At 51.9% G+C, this 9,435-nt stretch overlaps 1 pseudogene; it reads right to left on the bottom strand.

Annotated features, from left to right (window-relative positions):
• Positions 1-5,347: 5,347 nt before the first annotated feature.
• LOC128717755 (large subunit ribosomal RNA) overlaps positions 5,348-9,435 on the bottom strand; it is an 8,130-nt pseudogene continuing 4,042 nt past the window's right edge.

The following is a 9,435-nucleotide window of genomic DNA, read 5'->3' as shown; positions in this document are numbered from 1 at the left end:
TAACTATGATGTTTTGAGTGGTCCCGCAAAAATTTTTTCTTGGACCGGGCCTTCCTTCCCGGCCCTGTCGGTGTGCTCTGCAGTAGGGTGCTCCATACAAATTTTCCTTATGTGGAATTTTTCAGTGTAAAATAAGGTTTCTCCAATCGATCGCGGGTTTCACTTTTCATCATTTGCTAGGTCTAACTATGATGTTTTGAGTGGTCCCGCAAAAATTTTTTCTTGGACCGGGCCTTCCTTCCCGGCCCTGTCGGTGTGCTCTGCAGTAGGGTGCTCCATACAAATTTTCCTTATGTGGAATTTTTCAGTGTAAAATAAGGTTTCTCCAATCGATCGCGGGTTTCACTTTTCATCATTTGCTAGGTCTAACTATGATGTTTTGAGTGGTCCCGCAAAAATTTTTTCTTGGACCGGGCCTTCCTTCCCGGCCCTGTCGGTGTGCTCTGCAGTAGGGTGCTCCATACAAATTTTCCTTATGTGGAATTTTTCAGTGTAAAATAAGGTTTCTCCAATCGATCGCGGGTTTCACTTTTCATCATTTGCTAGGTCTAACTATGATGTTTTGAGTGGTCCCGCAAAAATTTTTTCTTGGACCGGGCCTTCCTTCCCGGCCCTGTCGGTGTGCTCTGCAGTAGGGTGCTCCATACAAATTTTCCTTATGTGGAATTTTTCAGTGTAAAATAAGGTTTCTCCAATCGATCGCGGGTTTCACTTTTCATCATTTGCTAGGTCTAACTATGATGTTTTGAGTGGTCCCGCAAAAATTTTTTCTTGGACCGGGCCTTCCTTCCCGGCCCTGTCGGTGTGCTCTGCAGTAGGGTGCTCCATACAAATTTTCCTTATGTGGAATTTTTCAGTGTAAAATAAGGTTTCTCCAAACGATCGCGGGTTTCACTTTTCATCATTTGCTAGGTCTAACTATGATGTTTTGAGTGGTCCCGCAAAAATTTTTTCTTGGACCGGGCCTTCCTTCCCGGCCCTGTCGGTGTGCTCTGCAGTAGGGTGCTCCATACAAATTTTCCTTATGTGGAATTTTTCAGTGTAAAATAAGGTTTCTCCAATCGATCGCGGGTTTCACTTTTCATCATTTGCTAGGTCTAACTATGATGTTTTGAGTGGTCCCGCAAAAATTTTTTCTTGGACCGGGCCTTCCTTCCCGGCCCTGTCGGTGTGCTCTGCAGTAGGGTGCTCCATACAAATTTTCCTTATGTGGAATTTTTCAGTGTAAAATAAGGTTTCTCCAATCGATCGCGGGTTTCACTTTTCATCATTTGCTAGGTCTAACTATGATGTTTTGAGTGGTCCCGCAAAAATTTTTTCTTGGACCGGGCCTTCCTTCCCGGCCCTGTCGGTGTGCTCTGCAGTAGGGTGCTCCATACAAATTTTCCTTATGTGGAATTTTTCAGTGTAAAATAAGGTTTCTCCAATCGATCGCGGGTTTCACTTTTCATCATTTGCTAGGTCTAACTATGATGTTTTGAGTGGTCCCGCAAAAATTTTTTCTTGGACCGGGCCTTCCTTCCCGGCCCTGTCGGTGTGCTCTGCAGTAGGGTGCTCCATACAAATTTTCCTTATGTGGAATTTTTCAGTGTAAAATAAGGTTTCTCCAATCGATCGCGGGTTTCACTTTTCATCATTTGCTAGGTCTAACTATGATGTTTTGAGTGGTCCCGCAAAAATTTTTTCTTGGACCGGGCCTTCCTTCCCGGCCCTGTCGGTGTGCTCTGCAGTAGGGTGCTCCATACAAATTTTCCTTATGTGGAATTTTTCAGTGTAAAATAAGGTTTCTCCAATCGATCGCGGGTTTCACTTTTCATCATTTGCTAGGTCTAACTATGATGTTTTGAGTGGTCCCGCAAAAATTTTTTCTTGGACCGGGCCTTCCTTCCCGGCCCTGTCGGTGTGCTCTGCAGTAGGGTGCTCCATACAAATTTTCCTTATGTGGAATTTTTCAGTGTAAAATAAGGTTTCTCCAATCGATCGCGGGTTTCACTTTTCATCATTTGCTAGGTCTAACTATGATGTTTTGAGTGGTCCCGCAAAAATTTTTTCTTGGACCGGGCCTTCCTTCCCGGCCCTGTCGGTGTGCTCTGCAGTAGGGTGCTCCATACAAATTTTCCTTATGTGGAATTTTTCAGTGTAAAATAAGGTTTCTCCAATCGATCGCGGGTTTCACTTTTCATCATTTGCTAGGTCTAACTATGATGTTTTGAGTGGTCCCGCAAAAATTTTTTCTCTTGGCCAGTCGACCCTTTCGTCCATGTCGGTGTGTTCTGCAGTAGGGTGCTCCAACCAAGTTTTCCTAATGAAAGTTTTTCGTGGTTTCGTGTGAGTTAAAAACTCCGGAACTTGGCTTATTTTCACCATAATTTCCACATATGGTGACCAACTCAATAAACGTTTTGTGCGTATCCTATGGACAGTTTTTCGCGTTCAACTTGGTGAACTAGGGTTGTTTTCCCGAAGGGTAGAAAAATCTGGACTTAGCCAAATTTTGAAATCTCCAACCAATCTTGGCCTGTTAGATTATCTTGGTTGGGTTGCTATGGGCTGCTACGGCCTACTTGATAGGCAATGTTTCAACTCTTGGAAGCTTTCGTGGTTGCTAAGCACTGTTCGTGGCCTTCTTGATAGAAATGGCTTATGGTGGCCATGGACTTAGCCAAATTTTGAATTCTCCAACCAATCTTGGCCTGTTAGAGTATCTTGGTTGGGTTGCTATGGGCTGCTACGGCCTACTTGATAGGCAATGTTTCAACTCTTGGAAGCTTTCGTGGTTGCTAAGCACTGTCCATGGCCTTCTTGATAGAAATGGCTTATGGTGGCCATGGACTTAGCAAAATTTTGAATTCTCCAACCAATCTTGGCCTGTTAGAGTATCTTGGTTGGGTTGCTATGGGCTGCTACGGCCTACTTGATAGGCAATGTTTCAACTCTTGGAAGCTTTCGTGGTTGCTAAGCACTGTTCGTGGCCTTCTTGATAGAAATGGCTTATGGTGGCCATGGACTTAGCAAAATTTTGAATTCTCCAACCAATCTTGGCCTGTTAGAGTATCTTGGTTGGGTTGCTATGGGCTGGTACGGCCTACTTGATAGGCAATGTTTCAACTCTTGGAAGCTTTCGTGGTTGCTAAGCACTGTCCATGGCCTTCTTGATAGAAATGGCTTATGGTGGCCATGGACTTAGCCAAATTTTGAAGTCTCCAACCAATCTTGGCCTGTTAGAGTATCTTGGTTGGGTTGCTATGGGCTGCTACGGCCTACTTGATAGGCAATGTTTCAACTCTTGGAAGCTTTCGTGGTTGTTTAGAACTGTCCATGGCCTTCTTGATAGAAATGGCTTATGGTGGCCATGGACTTAGCAACATTTTGAGATCCAATCTTGGCCTGTTAGAGTATCTTGGTTGGTTTGCTATGGGCTGGTACGGCCTACTTGATAGGCAATGTTTCAACTCTTGGAAGCTTTCGTGGTTGCTAAGCACTGTCCATGGCCTTCTTGATAGAAATGGCTTATGGTGGCCATGGACTTAGCAACATTTTGAGATCCAATCTTGGCCTGTTAGAGTATCTTGGTTGGTTTGCTATGGGCTGGTACGGCCTACTTGATAGGCAATGTTTCAACTCTTGGAAGCTTTCGTGGTTGCTAAGCACTGTCCATGGCCTTCTTGATAGAAATGGCTTATGGTGGCCATGGACTTAGCCAAATTTTGAAGTCTCCAACCAATCTTGGCCTGTTAGAGTATCTTGGTTGGGTTGCTATGGGCTGCTACGGCCTACTTGATAGGCAATGTTTCAACTCTTGGAAGCTTTCGTGGTTGCTAAGCACTGTCCATGGCCTTCTTGATAGAAATGGCTTATGGTGGCCATGGACTTAGCAACATTTTGAGATCCAATCTTGGCCTGTTAGATTATCTTGGTTGGTTTGCTATGGGCTGCTACGGCCTACTTGATAGGCAATGTTTCAACTCTTGGAAGCTTTCGTGGTTGTTTAGAACTGTCCATGGCCTTCTTGATAGAAATGGCTTATGGTGGCCATGGACTTAGCAACATTTTGAGATCCAATCTTGGCCTGTTAGAGTATCTTGGTTGGTTTGCTATGGGCTGGTACGGCCTACTTGATAGGCAATGTTTCAACTCTTGGAAGCTTTCGTGGTTGCTAAGCACTGTTCGTGGCCTTCTTGATAGAAATGGCTTAAGGTGGCCATGGACTTAGCAAAATTTTGAATTCTCCAACCAATCTTGGCCTGTTAGAGTATCTTGGTTGGGTTGCTATGGGCTGGTACGGCCTACTTGATAGGCAATGTTTCAACTCTTGGAAGCTTTCGTGGTTGCTAAGCACTGTTCGTGGCCTTCTTGATAGAAATGGCTTATGGTGGCCATGGACTTAGCAAAATTTTGAATTCTCCAACCAATCTTGGCCTGTTAGAGTATCTTGGTTGGGTTGCTATGGGCTGGTACGGCCTACTTGATAGGCAATGTTTCAACTCTTGGAAGCTTTCGTGGTTGCTAAGCACTGTCCATGGCCTTCTTGATAGAAATGGCTTATGGTGGCCATGGACTTAGCCAAATTTTGAAGTCTCCAACCAATCTTGGCCTGTTAGAGTATCTTGGTTGGGTTGCTATGGGCTGCTACGGCCTACTTGATAGGCAATGTTTCAACTCTTGGAAGCTTTCGTGGTTGCTAAGCACTGTCCATGGCCTTCTTGATAGAAATGGCTTATGGTGGCCATGGACTTAGCCAAATTTTGAAGTCTCCAACCAATCTTGGCCTGTTAGAGTATCTTGGTTGGGTTGCTATGGGCTGCTACGGCCTACTTGATAGGCAATGTTTCAACTCTTGGAAGCTTTCGTGGTTGCTAAGCACTGTCCATGGCCTTCTTGATAGAAATGGCTTATGGTGGCCATGGACTTAGCCAAATTTTGAAGTCTCCAACCAATCTTGGCCTGTTAGATTATCTTGGTTGGTTTGCTATGGGCTGGTACGGCCTACTTGATAGGCAATGTTTCAACTCTTGGAAGCTTTCGTGGTTGCTTAGGATAAAAACCCCGACGAGAAAGGTTTCCCGGACTTATAAAAATAACCGATTAGCCCCAAGGACACATCTTCCTTGAAAGGCTAATCATGCACCACACACCACACCACCCATAGGCTTGCAAGCAGCACTCTTGTCGAGTGCAGCAAGCCTATGCTCACATCAACTACCGTACACGTACCACCATAGGCTTGCAAGCAGCACTCTTGTCGAGTGCAGCAAGCCTATGCTCATCAACTACCATACGTACCACCACAGCCTTGCAAGCAGCACTCTTGTCGAGTGCAGCAAGCCTATACTCCACGAACTAACCACTTCACCACCAAGCATGGGTCGCCTGAGAGGATCGATGCGAACGCATCTCTACAACTCGCAGCTCCCAGCCTGTAGTCCCGTCGTTTGCGGGCGGTCGAAGGTGTCGAAACTAGTTGTATCCACGGTCGACGGGAGCACAGCCACCAGGGTTCCCTGTGATAAGGTACTTCCACGTGCAGCGTGCACCCGCCCGTTGCGGCTCAGTCTAGTGCTATAGCGGGGATGAGACGGCAGTGTGCACGGGGCAGCACCGACGGATCTCAGAGGGTTGTTAAGCCCGCTAGCTTCCGATCACCTAATGGGTTTATGATGCGCTATCAGCTCGGATTGGATACGACCTTAGAGGCGTTCAGGCATAATCCAGCGGACGTAGCGTCATACCAAAGTCCGGTCGAACTAGTATTGAGCCAGTGGTCCGTACCTGTGGTTCCTCTCGTACTGCACAGGAATTCCGTTAAGATAGCAGCATACAGCACACACCAGTAGGGTAAAACTAACCTGTCTCACGACGGTCTAAACCCAGCTCACGTTCCCTTGAAAGGGTGAACAATCCTACGCTTGGTGAATTTTGCTTCACAATGATAGGAAGAGCCGACATCGAAGGATCAATAAGCCACGTCGCTATGAACGCTTGGCGGCCACAAGCCAGTTATCCCTGTTGCAGCGGCCCGCACCCGGTCGGGCATCCGACGTGCCGGCGCTAAAAGTGCTGCAAGTGAACCTCGGGCGAAGCCGGGCAGCCCAAGACCTCATGCTGCAGACGGCTCGCGAGTTAGGGGCTCAGGTGGTGCTCGCCTGCGAACTATATCGACCACCTCGGGATGATCCGCGGTGGGCCATCGATGCGGAACAGAGCGTGGCGATAATAGCAACAGGGGCGTACCCTATTCAACGGCTTTGGGGGAGCGTCGTCCCGGGACTCGTGGTGGCCACCATAGCGGGAGTAACGTTCGCCAGCTGCTACGTGCCACCCAGCAGCGGCATCGAAGACTTCGAAAGCTTCCTCGGTGCGGTGGAGGTGTCTCTGGTCGGACACACAACATCGGTCCTGGCCGGGGACTTCAACGCCTGGAATGAGGAGTGGGGGAGTGCGCGCACCACCCGGAAGGGGCAGGAGCTCCTGAGCGTGGTGGAGCAGCTGGCGCTGCATACGCTGAACCGCGGCAACGTGCCCACGTTTAAGGGCAACGGGGTTGCGCGGGAAAGCGTTATCGACGTTTCTTTTGCCAGCCAAACTATTGCGCGACCGGACTCCTGGCGCGTGCTCGATCGCTTTTCCAGCAGCGACCATGCCTACGTCCAGTTCCAGGTGGGCGTCCCAGGACAACGTCCCACGCGACGAGGCAAGCAGCAGCAGCGAAGTCGAGACGGGACAGCCAGACACGCCGGGACCCGGTGGAAGACGACGCAATTCGATAACAAGTGCTTCGACATCGCCCTCACATGCGGCCACTTCGAGCAGGTCGCAACTCCGGAGGGGCTGATCGGCGGACTGACCCAGGCGTGCGATGAGATCATGGAGAGAGTACACGGGGCTACTTTCCATCGCAAGCCCCAGGTGTACTGGTGGTCTCCTGAGATCGAGCGCCTGAGGGAGGAATGCGGAGCAGCGGAGGCCGCCCATCGCAGGGCCCAACCTTCGGAGCGTGCGGTGACGTCGGCCAGGCTGCAGGGCTGTCGACGATTGCTGCAGGCCGCCATTCACAGCAGTAAGGAGGACTGTATGCAAGAGCTGATCGATGGGGTCGAAGCCGAGGTGTTCGGACTCGGTTACAAGGTTGTTCGAGCAAAACTACGTAACAGGGCACCACCGGAAACGGACCGAGCCGTACTAGGTCCGATCGTCGAAGCCTTGTTCCCGAATCATCCGGCGTTTGAGTGGCCGGACATCGATGCGTGCAGCGAGGCTCTGAGGCCGGTCACGAGCTCGGAAATTCTTTCGCTGGCCGAGCGGATGGCCACCTCCAAGGCGCCAGGGCTGGACGGTATCCCGAATGCCGCAGTGAAGGCGGCAATGCGGAAGCACCCGGAGGTCTTCGCCAAGGTGTACAATCAGCTGCTCGAGCGAGGGGAGTTTCCTGCGGCATGGAAGGAGGCACGCCTTGTGTTGGTCACGAAGCCAGGTAAGCCGCCGGGCGATCCGTCGTCGCACCGCCCGCTGCTAATGCTGGGAGCAGTCGCCAAGGGGTTCGAACGGCTGATCCTAGATCGGCTGAACGACCACTTGGAGGACAGCGATGCTCCTCGCCTGTCGGCAAGGCAGTACGGGTTCCGGCGCGGTCGTTCCACGCTTCAGGCCATCGAGCGGGTGATCGAGCGAGGACAACACGCGAGGACGTTTCACCGCACCAACCAGCGGGATCCTCGATGTCTGGTGGTGGCAGCACTGGACGTCAGGAACGCCTTTAACTCTGCCAGCTGGAAGGCGATCGCGGTTGCCCTGCAGAAGCTGATGGTTCCTGCAGCCCTCCAGAAAATATTGCGCAGCTACTTTTCTGAGAGGAGGCTGGTGTACGAGACCAGCGAGGGGCCAGTGCGTCGTACGGTCACGGCGGGCGTTCCACAGGGCTCAATCCTGGGCCCGACCCTGTGGAACGCGATGTACGACGGCGTGCTTCGGCTGGTGCTGCCTGAGGGCGCCGAAGTGATCGGCTTTGCGGATGACGTCGTGGTGCTGGCGAGCGGGACGACGCCGGAAGCAGCGACGGGACTGGCGGAGACGGCGGTAGCAATGATCAGCTCGTGGATGGCGCAACACCACCTGGAGCTCGCTCCGGCCAAGACCGAGCTGGTCATTGTGTCTACGATGAGACGAGACAACACCCGAGTCCCGGTGAGTATCAATGGAGTACAGAAACTGCCGACCCGCACCTTGAAATATTTAGGAGTTGTCATCGAGGACCACTTGTCGTGGAGGCCACACGTAGAGCAGGCCACGACGAAAGCGCTCCGTGTGGCGCAGGGGATTTCCCGGCTGCTCCGAAATCATGGTGGGCCAAAGAGTGCGAAGCGGCGGCTGCTTGCATCGGTGGTGGACTCCACCCTCCGCTACGCCGCGCCGATTTGGCACGAGGCAGTCCGGCTCCGGGAGTGTTGCAGACAGCTGAACCGCGTGCAAGGACTGTACGCACGGCCAGTAGCTCGCACCTTCATTACAGTGCGCCATGAGGTGGCAACGGTCCTTGCCAGCGTCATCCCCATCGTGCTGCAGGTGACGGAAGACGCTCGCTGCTACCAGCGGCATCGGACGACGGGAGCAAGTCTACGCGAACTGCGCACCGAGGAGCGGATAAACACGATGGTCGAGTGGCAGCGTCAGTGGGACCAGCTAGAATCGGAAAGCCGCTACACCCGATGGACGCACCGGACCATCCCGGACTTGGCGGCATGGAAGAACCGGCAACACGGAGAGATGACTTTCCACCTTGCACAGATCCTCTCCGGCCATGGGTTCTTCCATGAGTACCTGTGCGTGAAACATCTGGCACCATCCGCCGACTGTACCAGGTGCCCGGGAGTCCTGGAGACGGCCGAGCATGTATTCTTCGACTGTCCGAGGTTCGCGGACGTCCGGCATGAATTACTCGGCGAGGAAGACGAAGCGGCTGTGACGCCTGACAACATTGAGGCGTTCATGCTTAGTAGCCGAACACGATGGAGCAAAGTCTGCGAGGCGGCACGAATCATCACCACGGAGCTGCAGCAGGACTGGTATATTGAACGTGCCACCAGCGCCAGGGCCGAGATGGTTGCTGCAGCGCAGACAATTGATGATGCTTACAACACCACGCTGGCAGAACGTAACGAGCGACGAAATGAGGCCCGCAGGCAACAAACGCGTGAGAGACAGGCGGAAAGGCCACCTCCTATGCACCCGGATGGGCGCCCGTACACGGAGGAGGAGCTGGCCCAGCGAGAACAGCGCATGGAACAGACGCGGGACAGGGTCCGCAGACACCGGGCCCGTCGGAAGGTGGAAAGCGGCGAGGCGGTGGACTGCCGCGACTATCTCTGGGCCCTGTTTGGCGTTGATGCGTTCAGGGAGGCGGACGAAGAAAGTGATTAGGGGACACGACTGTCCATTAGG

Source organism: Anopheles marshallii (assembly GCF_943734725.1).
Source record: "Anopheles marshallii chromosome X unlocalized genomic scaffold, idAnoMarsDA_429_01 X_unloc_92, whole genome shotgun sequence".
Taxonomy (NCBI): domain Eukaryota; kingdom Metazoa; phylum Arthropoda; class Insecta; order Diptera; family Culicidae; genus Anopheles; species Anopheles marshallii.
This window is presented reverse-complemented; position numbering and strand designations above follow the sequence as displayed.